Source organism: Engystomops pustulosus, chromosome 7 (assembly GCF_040894005.1).
Source record: "Engystomops pustulosus chromosome 7, aEngPut4.maternal, whole genome shotgun sequence".
Taxonomy (NCBI): Eukaryota; Metazoa; Chordata; class Amphibia; order Anura; family Leptodactylidae; genus Engystomops; species Engystomops pustulosus.
The window spans coordinates 5,508,222-5,523,876 of record NC_092417.1 but is presented as its reverse complement, the minus strand read 5'-3'; the positions used below and the strand labels follow the sequence as shown (position 1 = coordinate 5,523,876).

Sequence of the window (15,655 nt, the reverse complement as noted above, 5' to 3'; positions counted from 1 at the left end):
TGCAGCAGCTGAGGGGTGTATTATGAGGGTCTGCAGCAGCTGAGGGGTGTATTATGAGGGTCTGCAGCAGCTGAGGGGTGTATTATGATGTTCTGCAGCAGCTGAGGGGTGTATTATGAGGGTCAGCAGCAGCTGAGGGGTGTATTATGATGTTCTGCAGCAGCCGAGGGGTGTATTATGAGCTTCTGCAGCAGCTGAGAGGTGTATTATGAGCTTCTGCAGCAGCTGAGGGGTGTATTATGAGCTTCTGCAGCAGCTGAGAGGTGTATTATGAGCTTCTGCAGCAGCTGAGGGGTGTATTATGAGCTTCTGCAGCAGCTGAGGGGTGTATTATGAGCTTCTGCAGCAGCTGAGGGGTGTATTATGAGCTTCTGCAGCAGCTGAGGGGTGTATTATGAGCTTCTGCAGCAGCTGAGAGGTGTATTATGAGCTTCTGCAGCAGCTGAGGGGTGTATTATGAGCTTCTGCAGCAGCTGAGGGGTGTATTATGAGCTTCTGCAGCAGCTGAGGGGTGTATTATGAGCTTCTGCAGCAGCTGAGGGGTATATTAAGTCTGTTGAAATATTATTAGAATTTTTTAACGCTTTTACTTAAAAAGGGAATTAATTGGGGTTCCCACCAGTTTTTTCCCCAGGGCTCCCCTTTACTCCGACCCTGGCTACAGATCTATTATAATGATGTAAAGACTGTACATTATATTTAAATGTGTTATAATACATTATGTTTTATCACAATAAATAAAAGTTGTGCTTTGTATGAGAACAACCTGGCGGCGCTGGTGTCTATGAGGTGATGATGCGTCCGGTGTCCGTTCTCTGATGTCTGTGGCTGCAGGGTCAGTGCCATTATTTATGTTCTCATTCTGGTTATATGTCTACATTACAAAAATGTGAGGATAGCCCTGAATACCCGAGGAGCAGCCTGTCCCAGACCTCAGCGGGGAAAGGGTTAAGACAGAAGTATTTACCTCATAATCATCAGCACAACTGAAAGCGAAAGTAACTTCTATCCGGATCCTTCCTCCATTACTTCACTGGCGGCCATTTCCCTGCAGATCTCGTCTCTGTCCACACTGTGCGGCCTCCAGGTAATATCCCCCTCTCTTATCTGCTGTATATATATATATATGTCCTGTCACATGTTATATGGTCTCTGTATACACTGTACGGCCTCCAGGTAATATCCCCCTCTCTTATCTGCTGTATATATATATGTCCTGTCACATGTTATATGGTCTCTGTATACACTGTGCAGCCTCCAGGTAATATCCCCCTCTCTTATCTGCTGTATGTATATATATATATGTCCTGTCACATGTTATATGGTCTCTGTATACACTGTGCAGCCTCCAGGTAATATCCCCCTCTCTTATCTGCTGTATATATATATATATATATATATATATATATATATATATATATGTCCTGTCACATGTTATATGGTCTCTGTATACACTGTGCGGCCTCCAGGTAATATCCCCCTCTCTTATCTGCTGTATATATATATATATGTCCTGTCACATGTTATATGGTCTCTGTCCACACTGTGCAGCCTCCATGTAATATCCCCCTCTCTTATCTGCTGTATATATATATATGTCCTGTCACATGTTATATGGTCTCTGTCCACACTGTGCAGCCTCCAGGTAATATCCCCCTCTCTTATCTGCTGTATATATATATATATATATGTCCTGTCACATGTTATATGGTCTCTGTCCACACTGTGCAGTCTCCAGGTAATATCCCCCTCTCTTATCTGATATATATATATATATATATATATATATATATATATATATATGTCCTGTCACATGTTATATGGTGTTAAGGAGGTCGCACTGGTTTAGGACGCCATCTTGACTACTGTCCGCCATCTTAGATACAGCGGCCATGTTCCCTGACCATTGTCAAGTTAATGTCATGATTCAAACTTCATTTTATGTAACCTGTTTGCTGCCTGTCAGCTAATACCCTGTGACATGTAATGAGAAGCCAGTCTGTCCTCGATGCTACATGATATTAGGATTCTGGAGCCACTTATCATCTCCTTCTCAGGAAACTAGTATAAACAATATCTGTGTACAAGGTCTCTGAGAACTGAGCACAATTAATTCACTTTTTTCCCAGAATGTGCTGATGTCCAATAGCTTTGCAGTATACTATTCACACCCCTTTGATGACTCTTCTGTCTGATATATATTATGCATTTTCATTATTAAAGGAGAGAAGATCTTGACTAAGAGATTGACGTATGTCTTGGTCTCTATGTTCAATCAAGGGTTAATTAGGACTCACCTTACAAAAGTCAAGAGGGCTGTTGGGGCCCTGCATAAAAATCCCTAACAATCCCCCTCTCTTATCTGCTGTATATATATATATGTCCTGTCACATGTTATATGGTCTCTGTATACACTGTGCAGCCCCCAGGTAATATCCCCCTCTCTTATCTGCTTGTTAGGGATTTTTATGCAGGGCCCCAACAGCCCTCTTGACTTTTGTAAGGTGAGTCCTAATTAACCCTTGATTGAACATAGAGACCAAGACATGTCAATCTCTTAGTCAAGATCTTCTCCCCTTTAATAATCAAAATGCATAATATATATCAGACACAAGAGTCATCAAAGGGGTGTTGTATGAATGGAGATAAGGACTTAGATTCTATTGGCCATTATGTTTTTGTACCAGCACATTCTGGGAAAAATGACTAGGCCTTGTTTACAGCCATGCTTATCTACACAATGGCTCCTAGAAGCTTCTTCATAACCAAAATAAATAACAAGAATACAGAGGCCCGAAGGACAGTAAGAAATGCCAAGGATATTGTGAAAAGGCAAACAACAGTTTAAATGAGAAAAATAGCTGAATTAAAACATTTAACTCTATAGGTTCTAAAAGGGAAGCATACCCCCCCCCCCCAAGGTGGCCGCTGTATCTAAGATGGCGGACAGTAGTCAAGATGGCGTCCGAAACCAGTGCGACCTCCTTAACAATTCCCCCCTTTGAGCTTTGCTGGCCTGTAACTCCATCCTGAGCGACCTCCTCAAGCTCCAGGTACCAACAGGTAGGCTAAGCCCGTACCTGCTGGACTTGTTACCTCTTCACCAGATCCCCTGGAGGCCAGTCACTCAGGGGTTACAGGCCCGCACACTCAAATCACATCACTGAGTTCCCATAGTCCATAGGTTTGTAAACAGGCAGCATCATCCTCCGCTCCGGGCACTTCTCCTGTCGTGGTTCTTACCGCTTGGACGGACATCTGGGACATGGTGGACTTGATGAGGGGGACTACACAACGCGCAATAAGTGACAAGAGCAAAATCACAATCCCCAATATCACCCCCACTTACAGGAAACCCTTCCAATCCCCCAACCACAAAGTGAAGGACAAAGTGTCCACCCCAGAGTTTCTCTTGAGGTCCCTGGACAGTCCTTCAATCTCTTCACGAGCATGGGTAATGGATCCATAGGGGGCGATGTCATCTGGGATGTACATGTGACAAGCCACTCCCACCATCTTACAGACTCCTCCCTTCTCAGCAAGGATCATGTCCAAAGCCATGCGGTTCTGGGAAGCATCTCGGATATAATTCACAAATCTCTGTTGATTACAATAAAAATAGTTAACCCAATCCAATCAACATCTTTGCTCATAGCTCTCTGGGGAATAATGGACTCTAGACCTGCCCATATCTGATTGTGGGCCTTGTACTCATCTGGGACCCCCCTTGGTGCTCCCACTGTATCTATATAAACGTTGTCATCTAGGTGCTTCTCTCTCAGACCTTCAGAATCCTTTAGGATTCTCTACCTTTTCTTATGTGTCTGATCAACCTTATCCCTGGGGATCACGAGGAAGGAATACACAAGTGTTATCACCGTACACTCACCTTCCCAGCCTCTAGGCCTGACCTGACTCTCCTCTCCCCACAAATCCCGTTCACATCAGACACTGCTAATACAGGGTTACCTGTGCTGTCAATGTTAAAGAAGGTCATTGTCTTGTTGCACCAACCGTAGGTAAGGTCTCCTACCCTGGGGACATCCTGGTCACCCCTATAGATACAGTGATAGTCATGGTTGGGGTGTCCCTGAGCTTACAGTCAGTCCTATAGATACAGTGATAGTCATGGTTGGGGTGTCCCTGAGCATACAGTCAGTCAGAAGAGACCAGCTAGCAAGAAGTAAGTTTACAATAGAAAGCGTGGAAGCATGCTGACTTCCCTCTAGCTTCACAGGCGTGGCACTGGTCAGCAGGACTTGGAAAGGACCATCGTAGCGAGGCTCCAGACTGTCTCTCTGGTGTGTCTTCACCACCCGTAGTCTCCAGGCTTCAGGTTATGCGTCCTGAGGTCTCTGTCTGGATCTGAAAAAGTAATCAGAAACACTTTGCGGACCTTTTCCAAGGCCTGGCTCAACTGTGTGGCATGTTCCACCTTGTTTCCTGCCATCATATTTAGGGTCTATGGGAAGTAGAGGCCTAGTCTGGGTGCACAGCCAAAAAAAAAGTACTTCAAAAGGGGGCAATCCCATCTTTCTGGTGGGTGTGGTCCTAACTGAATAGTGGGCAGCAGGAAAGCACTCTCGCCATGGTTTCCCTGTATCCTCCATGGCCTCCCACATCTCTAACTTAAGAGTGCAGTTTAGTCTTTCAATCCCACCACTAACTTGGGGATGCTGAGGGGTGTTCAGGGCCTTTTCTACACCCAGGAGGGACAAGGTTTCAGGTCTTTACCTGTCCAGTGAAGTGGGTTCTGCGACCGGACTCTATGGTCTCTGGAAGTCCAAACCTGCAGAAAAATCTCACTCACCACCTTCTTGGCTGCAGCTCTGGCAGTAGCCTTGGTCATGGGAGAAGCTTCTGGCCACCCTGGAAAGAGATCAATGCACACAAGCACGTACTCCTACGTACCACTTTTTGGTAGCTGGATAAACTCCATCTGCAGTCTCTGGAAGGGATACAGCAGCTTGGGTGTCACCTTCCGTGGGGTCTTTACCATCTTACCCGGCTGTGGCGGGCACAGACTATACAGGCTTTCTATTCTGCCACAGATATACGCTGGAGAAGACCCTGATAGGTTGTGAGTGCAGTCTCCGTATAAACTGGATGGTAGATAGTAGAACTCACTGACATTCATTCCACAGCGTTGCCATTTGCATGAAGGGAGGATGCAATGGATGTGCTTTAGGTTCAGTTTAATGCCTTTACCTTAGAAATGACATGCCATGCGGTCAAAACACATTGCTACTGCACAGTGAAGATGAACATGTCTGCTACAGTCACAAATGGAGGACAGCATGAAGAAGGAGGAAGTGATGTCACAGAAAGAGGAGGAGAAGCTGGGTAACAGTGCATGATGGGATAGCTAGCTTAAAGATACAGCAAGCAAATTATCCAACAATAAAAACTTTGACCACTGGGTGGCAGCATGCATAACATGAGTATGAACATATCATTGCAGACTGAATGTACAATACAAGACCAATAACAGCATGGGCAATATTACAGGCTGTAACAGCATACTCCCCGTCTGAAATCCCTGGATTTCACTACATATATAGATCAAACATTATGTAAATGTCCTTTGGTTTAGAATGATGATTCTGAACCCTGCAAACAAAATGCAAATAATCAAACAACAATAACTGGAAAACTGCTGATCAGGAACAGTTCAATGGTAGATAATCCAGCTCGCAGCAAGCCGCTGTCCCTGGCATAGTTCTGCGTTGAGCGACTGAGTCAATGTACTTGCATTGTCCCTTCTGCTTGACTTATTCCTGGTATCAAGAGGACAGTCTCAGATATAGGCCTAATGAATGTCTTGGGGACTCCTTGACGTATGGTGGTAACTTCCACCTTACGAACCTTACCATCCTCACTAGGAAAGATTTTAGAGATGAGCCCCATGGGCCAAGAATTCCTTTCCACTTTCTGGTCCTTCATCAGGACAAGATCTCCCACTTGCAAGTTTGGTTTGACCTGCTGCCACTTTCTTCGTCCTTGAAGAAGAGCCAAATACTCCTTTTTCCATCTGTTCCAGAAGCAATTGGCCAAATGCTGAACATGTTTCCACCGTTTCTGATAGATGTTACCAGATGAAAACTCTTCAGGTGGACTAGGAACAGATCCGAGTTTCTGAGTGAGGAGAGTTGCTGGAGTGAGAAGAACAGGAGATTCAGGGTCTGTAGATAAAGGGACAAGAGGTCTGGAGTTGACAATAGCGGATACCTCAGCCAGGAAGGTGGTTAAGGTTTCATGGGTGAGCCTTGAGGAGTTTAAGTCTCTGAACATGGAGTCCAATATCTTACGGGTGATGCCTATCATTCTTTCCCATGAACCACCCATATGAGAGGCGTGTGGAGGGTTAAAGACCCACGTACAACCGTTGTTGGCCAAGTAATTTTGTACTGCCTTAGCATCTATCTGCAATTCTCGGCAGGCACCTGTAAAGTTGGTCCCACAGTCAGATCTCAGTTGCTTTACTGGTCCTCTTGCAATGGTGCATACAAGTTTGATCCATCTGGAAAAGCGTTCCAAGCGGTGACAGTTCAAGCCGGACCTCCTTTCAGACTTTGTGATGAGGGTACTCACTTCAGGACGTATCTCAGGATCGTTGTCAGGATCTTGGAGACTGAAGACGTCTTCGTCAGATGCTTTTTTATTCTCCCTCAGCAAGAACTCTGGACCTGTCAACCAAGAAGACTTGGCAAAGGCGCTAACAGACGATGGTCTGGTAGCACAATCTGCAGGGTTGAGGTTAGATGACACATAGTGCCATTGTTCACTGTTGGAGGATTTTCTAATCCTTTCTGTAAAGGCCACAAAGTGATTTTTCATCTCAGGCTTGTTTCTTAATGTACGTTGCAAGGAGATGAATCTGGATAATGCTTGTTCCCGATTGTAAGGAAGCCTGGCTCTTTGAGCCCGAAAGGGTAAGGGTGCAACCCAATGGTTAGATTGATCCTTGAAGCATTCACTGTCCATTATTTTGATAAACTCTTTATCTTCTATGGACGAAGCTACTCTGTTGTCATCTTGTGTCATGCGAAACACTGATCCTCCTAAGTCATCATAAGGTGTAAGAATGATGTCTGGTGCCTTATGGAAGTTAGAAAGATCCTCCTTTACCTCATAATGATGAGGACATGGCCTAAAGTGAGTTGTGCGACCATTATTGAGCACAAAGGTTTTGAAGGAGTTCACTTGAGATGGTCTAAGATTCTTATCCGAACACACATTGCCAATGATTACCCAGCCTAGATCAAGTCTTTGTGCATATGGGGCATCATCTGGGCCATTGCATTGTTGACGTACCTTATGAACTCTCAGAATGTCTCTCCCAAGCAAGAGAAGGATGTCAGCATTCAAGTCCATCGGATGGATCTCTTTAGCCAGGTGTCTCAAGTGGGAATGATGATAAGCAGCTTCAGGAGTAGGAATTTCCTCTCTGTCATCAGGTATCTGGTCACATTCAATTAACGTTGGTAGGGATATGTGGATATTCCTGTTAATTGGAGAAATAATGTATCCAGTGGCTCTTCTGCCGAGGGTCTCTACTTGTCCAGAACAAGTGTTAAGGGTGTATGGAATTGCTTCTCCCTTTATACCGAAGATTTCAAAGAACTTGGGTTTTGCTAGAGACCTGTTGCTTTGTTCGTCTATTATGGCATACATCCTGAAGGCCCTTTCAGGTTGCCCTTCTGGGTAGACGCTCACCAGACACACTTTGGCACAGCACTTGGAACCATTTTCCTTGCCACATACTTCCATGCAGGAGGAGGAGACAGTGGTAGTAGCTGAAACTTGAGCTGGTGGCTCCCCGCCATGCACTGTGACGGCCTTAGATGCTGCTTGAATTTGTGGGATGTCAGGAGAAGGGGTAGGATGCATGGCTACAACATGTTTGTCGCTACCGCATTCAGTACACTTGATGACAGCCTTACAGTCTTTAGCGAAATGGTTTGAAGAAGCACAACACTTGTAACATACTCCTAGTTCCTTGAGCATGTCTCTGCGTTCTTGCAAAGTCTTTGCCCTAAGCCCACGACATTCTTTCAGTGGATGAGGTCTTTTGTGTATGGGGCACATACGGTTAGGGTCTTTGTCTTTATGGACAGGAGTGTCATGTCTAGTGTTGTAGGATGCAGTCAGTGGTACGTCTGTCTTCCTAACAGACACTGTTCCTCTTAAGTCTCTACGTTTGCTTGTTTGGTTTTCATACCTTGAGCATGATGATGAAGCTGGTAGAGTAGATTCTGTGAAGTCAAAGCTGGGATCATTCTTCTTCCGAGCTTGGTCGCTGATGAATCTGGAGAAGTAGGAGAAGGGTGGAAAAGACACATTGTGTTCTCTTTTGTACCTGGAGCCCAGATCTGCCCATTTTTCTTGCATGCCATATGGTAGCTTGGACACTATTGGGTTAACACCGTGAGCCGTATCAAGGTAACTCAGTCCTGACAGACGTGGATCTGTTTTGGCTAACTCCAATTCCTTTAATAGGTCGCTTAGGTCTTGAAGCTTGCGGTTGTCCTTGTTGGTGATCTTTGGGAAGATATGAAGTCTCTTAAATAAGGCACTTTCTATGGCTTCAGAACTGCCATAAGTCTGCTCAAGTCTTTCCCATGCTGCAGCAAGACCTTCCTGTGAGTGGCCCGCATGAACTGCTCTCAATGTCTTTACACGTTCTGCAGAATCTGGCCCTAGCCACTTAACTAGCAAGTCAAGCTCTTCCTTGGATGTGAGGTTAAGATCATTGATTACTGCTTCAAAGGTGGATTTCCAGGCTCTATAGTTTTCAGCATGGTCGTCAAATTTTGAGAGACTAATGTTTATCAGTTCTCTGTGCATCATATATCTGGCGAAGTCTGACATATCTGATCTCCCACCTTGTGTCACCAGATTACCTTGCAATATCCCTGGAGCATGTAGATTCTCTGCCATATGGGGCTGAGATGAATCAGGATGAAATGAGGTAGCATAAGGGTTAAGCGGCACTTTAGTCTCAGGATGATCCACTCGAGTGATGCTAGAAATTACCTTGTTCTGGGTAGCTGGCGTCATCTGATACTTTACAGGCATGGCCGTGTGGTAGGTTTGAAATTGTGCTGGAGATGATTGTTTTAGCACATAGTTGGCAGTGCGGTCATCTGGGTCTTCCACTTCTGCGGGAATGGAGCAGTCATGGTCAGTAACGTGGACTAATGCTTGCTCAAGAACCTTTAACTTGGCTAAGGTGGCTGCTTCCTCCTTTTCCATTTGGAGAATTTTCAGTTGGGCTTCTGCCTCCGCTTGTCTTTTCACCATTTCTGCTTCTTTCTTGGCAAATGAACTTCTGACACTAGCTTCCTCTGCATCAGCACGGATTTCTATAAGCTTGTCGTGTAATGCAGACCTATTGGAGCGGGAGGTTCTGGAAGATGATAGTGTATGTTTGGTTGAAGTGGACCGTTGAGATCTTACTTCTTGCAAGTGTGCAATGCGAACTTCTGCCTTATTTTTGGCATCTTTTACTATGGTATCCTGTGTATGAAGTAAAGTCTCTCTCTTGGCTAGCTCTGCTATGGCATCATCAAATTCGGTGTTACTCAGGAATGTGATGTACTTTGCACACAGCCGCTGGTAGCGATCATAGGCGGTAGATAAGCGATTTAATGTTGTGCCTAATTTGGCTGCGTCACTGTCATAGCGTGAGATGGCTGCTACACAGTGTTCAATTCTTTGCCATAAATCATCAAGATTATCACAGAACTCTTCCTTAATTACTTCAAAGTTCTCTCTGAACTTTTGTGTGGGTTTGGTAACACGCTTAGATCGTACAATTTGTTCTTCCTGGAACACAAACTCTGTATCTTGCACATCTGTGGGTCTGGTAACATGGTGCACTTTGCTAGGTGCAGTGACAGAGGATTTTATAGAGCCTTTTGTAGACATGTTAATCCTTGTCAATGTGGTACTGTCTCTTTAAGATGGGGTTGCAGCTTGTTCACAATGGTGAGGAAGCCACGTGCTGCTAAGATGGCGGCAGCTCTATTTGCTTGCTTGCAGACTATGTGTGGATCTTGCAGGAACTACAGATTCAGCTGTGTTTTGACTATTCTGCCACAGATATACGCTGGAGAAGACCCTGATAGGTTGTGAGTGCAGTCTCCGTATAAGCTGGATGGTAGATAGTAGAACTCACTGACATTCATTCCACAGCGTTGCCATTTGCATGAAGGGAGGATGCAATGGATGTGCTTTAGGTTCAGTTTAATGCCTTTACCTTAGAAATGACATGCCATGCGGTCAAAACACATTGCTACTGCACAGTGAAGATGAACATGTCTGCTACAGTCACAAATGGAGGACAGCATGAAGAAGGAGGAAGTGATGTCACAGAAAGAGGAGGAGAAGCTGGGTAACAGTGCATGATGGGATAGCTAGCTTAAAGATACAGCAAGCAAATTATCCAACAATAAAAACTTTGACCACTGGGTGGCAGCATGCATAACATGAGTATGAACATATCATTGCAGACTGAATGTACAATACAAGACCAATAACAGCATGGGCAATATTACAGGCTGTAACAGCATACTTTCACTACTCTAGTGACAGGGGTAGTAATGCCCGGGCAAACCACTGGTGGTTTATGAGCACTAGCATGGCCATTTGGAATATGTGTGTGTGTCGGTGGGCTACTTGACTTACTGTCGGGTGCAGGGCTCTGGGCAGGCACACTCTCTCTCCCAGCATCCAGGTCCCATTGGCATCTGGGCTCCAGCTTTCCTCCACTCTTCCTTCACTTCTGATGACTCTCGGGCCACCAGGGACTGGAGCACCTGTGGATCAAACTTTTAGCTCAGAAATCACAGCTGAGACTTCAGGACAGTCTCTGGGCTCCATCTGTGCAGCTGCCTTCGCCATCCCGTCAGCCACATACTTGCCCTTGGCTTGTAGAGTACCAAATTGTGTGTGCTTTTAGTTTTACTATCCCCACCTCTTATGGAAGTAAGAGAGCATCCATGAGCTCTATAACCAGCGTGCCATGCTTAGAGGGGGTCCCTGCAGAGGTGAGGAAATCTCTAGCCTTCCATATGGGTTCATAGTCGTGTTTAGACCCCAGACCTATACCTTGAGTATAGATGTTCGCCCTTTTACCTTCCACCAGCTGTAGCACTTCCCTGAGTGCCGTCACTTCACCTCCTGCACTGACCTGTGTGGAGGGAGTGGTTCTGCTTGTACTACCTCATGTGCGCCACTGACCACTGTATATCCAGTGTAGAACAGTCTGTCTTCTCCTGCAGACCTGGAGCCATCTATGAGAAAAAACTCAACATCTGGGTTAATCACCCTTCTCTCCCCCCTCTGAATCCTGGAAGACTGGCGATAGAATGAAGGATTCAGAGCTGTGCACCTTATCAGTGTGATGGGGCATCAGGAGTGCACACTGGAGTCTGAGCTGTCTGGCCTTTGCTCAGATGCTTGGGCTGTACTTGGGTGAGGACACTGTGCAAGGTATGTGGGGTTTGCACAGTAACTGAGTGATCTAGGATCAACTCACTGGCCTTGCTGAGCAGATTGCTGGCTGCAGCTACTGACACATGCGGGACTCCCCTCACAACTGAGTCTAACCGGGCCTAATAGTGGGCCACTGGGGAGGCCACCACGTTCCTGGGCTAGGACACCTGTGGCCTAGATACTCCGTGCAAAATAAAATAAAAGGTCTGGTTCAGTGGCATGTGCCTAGGGCCAGGGCAGACTTGCCAGCTTAGGGCTATGGAATGCATCAATTGCCTCCTGACTAAGGGCAAATGGGGAAGAGGCAATGCAGTCATAGAGGGGCAGCATCAGGCTGGAGGCAGCAGACCTTATCCCAGGCTGCAGGAGCTGGCCAGTGCTAGAATCATGTGAAGAGGCTTAGGGCCTCAGGGCAGGGGCATATTCTGGACTGCCAGCTTTCTTCCCTCTGTCAGGTGTCTGCCTGTGGCTGAGAAGCAGTGGCCTAGGAAGACCACCTTCTCCTGGCAGTACCGGAGTTTGTCTCTGGGAACTTTGCAACCCTTCTGGAACAGAAAACACATAAGGTCAATAAATGCATCCTGGCAAACAAAAACAGTAGGTCCTCCGCATACTGAAAAGGAGAACATCCAGTAAGGGGCTAGTCTGCCAGTCTACTCCCTGTAGGGCCGTGGGGTATTTGCTGGGTGAGTTTCACCCCCTTGTGGGAATCTACATCAGGTATACTGGAATACTGAACTGGTAAAGGCAAATAGGTACTGGCAATTTTCATGTAGGGGCACAGAGAGGAAAACATTTGCCAAATCAATAACAGTGAATAATATGTCACTCTCAGGGACTGCTGCCAGTTTGGGCTAGGGACCACTGGGCTTCAGTGCACTCATTGGCAGCTTAGAGGTCTTGGACCATCCTACATGTATCCGGCTGTTCTTTCTGAGTCTTTTCTTGACCGGGAATGGGCTAAAATCATCATCGGACTAGCAGAGGAGAGTTCTACAATGAAAGGCGATAACTCTGTTTGGGGGGGCTGTTCTCGCTGACATCCTTGTCCGTAACCACCTGTGGGGCCGTCTCCGCCACTCACTAAAGTAATGTCTCCTCCCCGCAACGCCCACTTGGGTCGGTCGGTTGAGACTTCCGGAAATGTTGTCAGTCTCACTTTGGTGTGGTCTGTGAAACATCCTCTATTCCCTCTGAACGTCAATGTGAGAGTCCCTCCACCACATCTCCAGCCCAGTGTTCTGTGCTTCCTATAAAGTTCTGGCCAGACTCCAACGTCTCAATAAAATCCAGGTACACTTGTGTTGATTGTTAATCAAAAAGGAACAAAAGTCAGTCATAGGCTCTGTAATACAGTTGGGGGCTCATTCTTGCTTAGTCTGTTCATGGGGTACACAGGAGGACATCACATCATACTGTATTCTTGTTCCACAACCAAATAAATTCCTTCAAGTCTTTTTTAGATTGTCAGGGAGAAGTCTAAACGCAGCGATCTACCCCTCCCAAATGTAAATATTCTCACTAGCCTGTAAACCACGAGATAACAGAACACAGATTCCAAGCAACTCAATATGGAGAAATTCAGTTTTCCGTGAACATCAAGGTCACTATCGTCTCTCTCGTAGATAAGACACAGCACATGTCAGTTCTTCACAAAACAAAACGCAGCTCCAACAGCCCCCACCCTTTTGTTAACCCCTTTAATGCCAGAAAGCAGGTACCGGAGACATTGTAACACTTTTTATAGAAATTTTTCTCTAATTGTCGGGATCAATAAATTTTAATAATACTCAAACAACCTCCCACACTCCAAGACCCCTAGCAGACGCCCCAAGCATGGTCAGCTGTTATCCTACAAAGCCCCACAACAGCTTTTATGGCTGCCAACAGCAATCAACTTTCAGGGACTTGAAGGGAATATAACTTAAAATGGCCGCCACTGAGAAATAAACTGTCTTAAGATGGCCGCCACTGAAGAATGGTAGGGCATGTCATCTTCTCTAACCACCAGATACAGGGGTGGAGTCTGGATTACAGGGGCCATTTTTCACTCCAAGGAAAATATAATAAAATCTCTTTTTCCTCAAATTCTTTCCACATCAAAAACTTTGAAATGTCCCTTATCGCCTGTCTCTTTCTTCATTGGGCACTCTGAAGGATTCCTGTCACTCTGTCCTGGTCCGTCCGTCAGTCAGAGGCTCTAAGTGTCTGTTTCCAAAGTTTTCTCACTTGTACAATCATCAGATCATCTGACACATCCCAAAACCTTCAATACTACTTTTCATTTCAACACAAAACTACCAGCCTTATGTCCGATCATGTCAACTTGCACTTTTCCATCAGTCCTACTTAACTCAACAACCTTCTGTCTACTTACATCATCTTTCCCCTCCATGTGGGCAGGGGCGCACCTACCATGAGGCGAGTTGAGAAACTCGCCTCAGGCGGCAGCGCCTCCTGGTGGACGGTGGGGGCGGCATCAGGCAGGTCACTCACCAGTCACTCACTACTGTAACCGGCAAGATGGCTCCGTCCCCGGCCACCTGGGACGCCCCTTCTGTCAGCGGCCGCCTCCCGACACGCCTCTCCAGGACCCGGCCCGCCTCTCCAGTTCGTGGCCCACGATTTCAATCCGCGGCCCGCCTCTGCCGGCCGCGACAGGCCCGCCTCTCCCATCCGCGGCCCGCCTCTTTCCCGTCCGCGCCCGGCCCACATCTTTAATCCGACTCCCCCTGTCCGCGCCCCCCTATCTCTCCCGCCCGCGGCCCGGCCGCCTCTCCTGTCCGCGGCCCGCCCGTCTCTCCTGTCCGCGGCCCGCCCGTCTCTCCTGTCCGCGGCCCGCCCGTCTCTCCTGTCCGCGGCCCGCCCGTCTCTCCTGTCCGCGGCCCGCCCGTCTCTCCTGTCCGCGGCCCGCCCGCCTCTCCTGTCCGCGGCCCGCCCGTCTCTCCTGTCCGCGGCCCGCCCGTCTCACCCGTCCGCGGCCCGCCTCACCCGTCATGGTAAGTATGTACCTATTATATCTGAGATGCATATAAATATACATTTGTGTGTATCTATATGCATGTATACATATATATATATATATATATATATATATATATATATATATATATACACACACACACGTGTATTTATATGCATCTCTGTATACATGTATATACTGTGTGTGTGTGTTTGTGTGTATACTGTATGACTGTATATAAGTGTGTGCATACTGTATGTGTGTGGTGAGTGTGTGTATATGAATGCTATATAAGTATATATGCTGTATATTTGTGTACATGCTGTATGAGTGTGTGTATACTGTATATGTATATATATATATATACATATATATGGCAGCACGCTGTATGTATTATATGGTATATGGGGGCACGCTGTATGTATTATATGGTATATGGGGGCACACTGTATGTATTATATGGTATATGGGGGCAGGCTGTATGTATTATATGGTATATGGCGGCACGCTGTATGTATTATATGGTATATGGCGACATGCTGTATGTATTATATGGTATAAGGCGGCACGCTGTATGTATTATATGGTATATGGTGGCACGCTGTATGTATTATATGGTATATGGGGGCATGCTGTATCTATTATATGGTATGTGGCAGCACGCTGTATGTATTATATGGTATATGGAGGCACACTGTATGTATTATATGGTATATGGCGGCATGCTGTATGTATTATATGGTATATGGCGGCACGCTGTATGTATTATATGGTATATGGCAGCACGCTGTATGTATTATATGGTATATGGGGGCACGCTGTATGTATTATATGGTATATGGGGGCACGCTGTATGTATTATATGGTATGTGGCAGCACGCTGTATGTATTATATGGTATATGGAGGCACACTGTATGTATTATATGGCGGCACGCTGTATGTATTATATGGTATATGGAGGCACACTGTATTTATTATATGGTATATGGCGGCACACTGGATCTATTATATATTACATGGAGGATGCTGGATGTATTTTATAATATATGGTGGCATGATATATTGATTTTATATTATATAGCGGATTGTTGTATGTATTTTGTTCTTTGTGGTAGCTCGCTGTGTTTACTATTACCGTATTTATTATTTATTGTTTATTATTATATAGTACATGGGAATCTCTGTGTATTTTG

At 45.9% G+C, this 15,655-nt stretch overlaps 1 protein-coding gene across 1 annotated transcript in view; it reads left to right on the top strand.

Annotated features, from left to right (window-relative positions):
- Positions 1 to 901: 901 nt before the first annotated feature.
- The window catches only part of LOC140069144 (NACHT, LRR and PYD domains-containing protein 12-like), a 140,363-nt gene continuing 125,609 nt past the window's right edge, over positions 902 to 15,655 (top strand). Inside the window, exon 1 of the mRNA XM_072114514.1 lies at positions 902 to 1,087. The gene's annotated coding sequence lies outside the window, so the exon portion shown is untranslated. The remainder of the gene's footprint in view (positions 1,088 to 15,655) is intronic.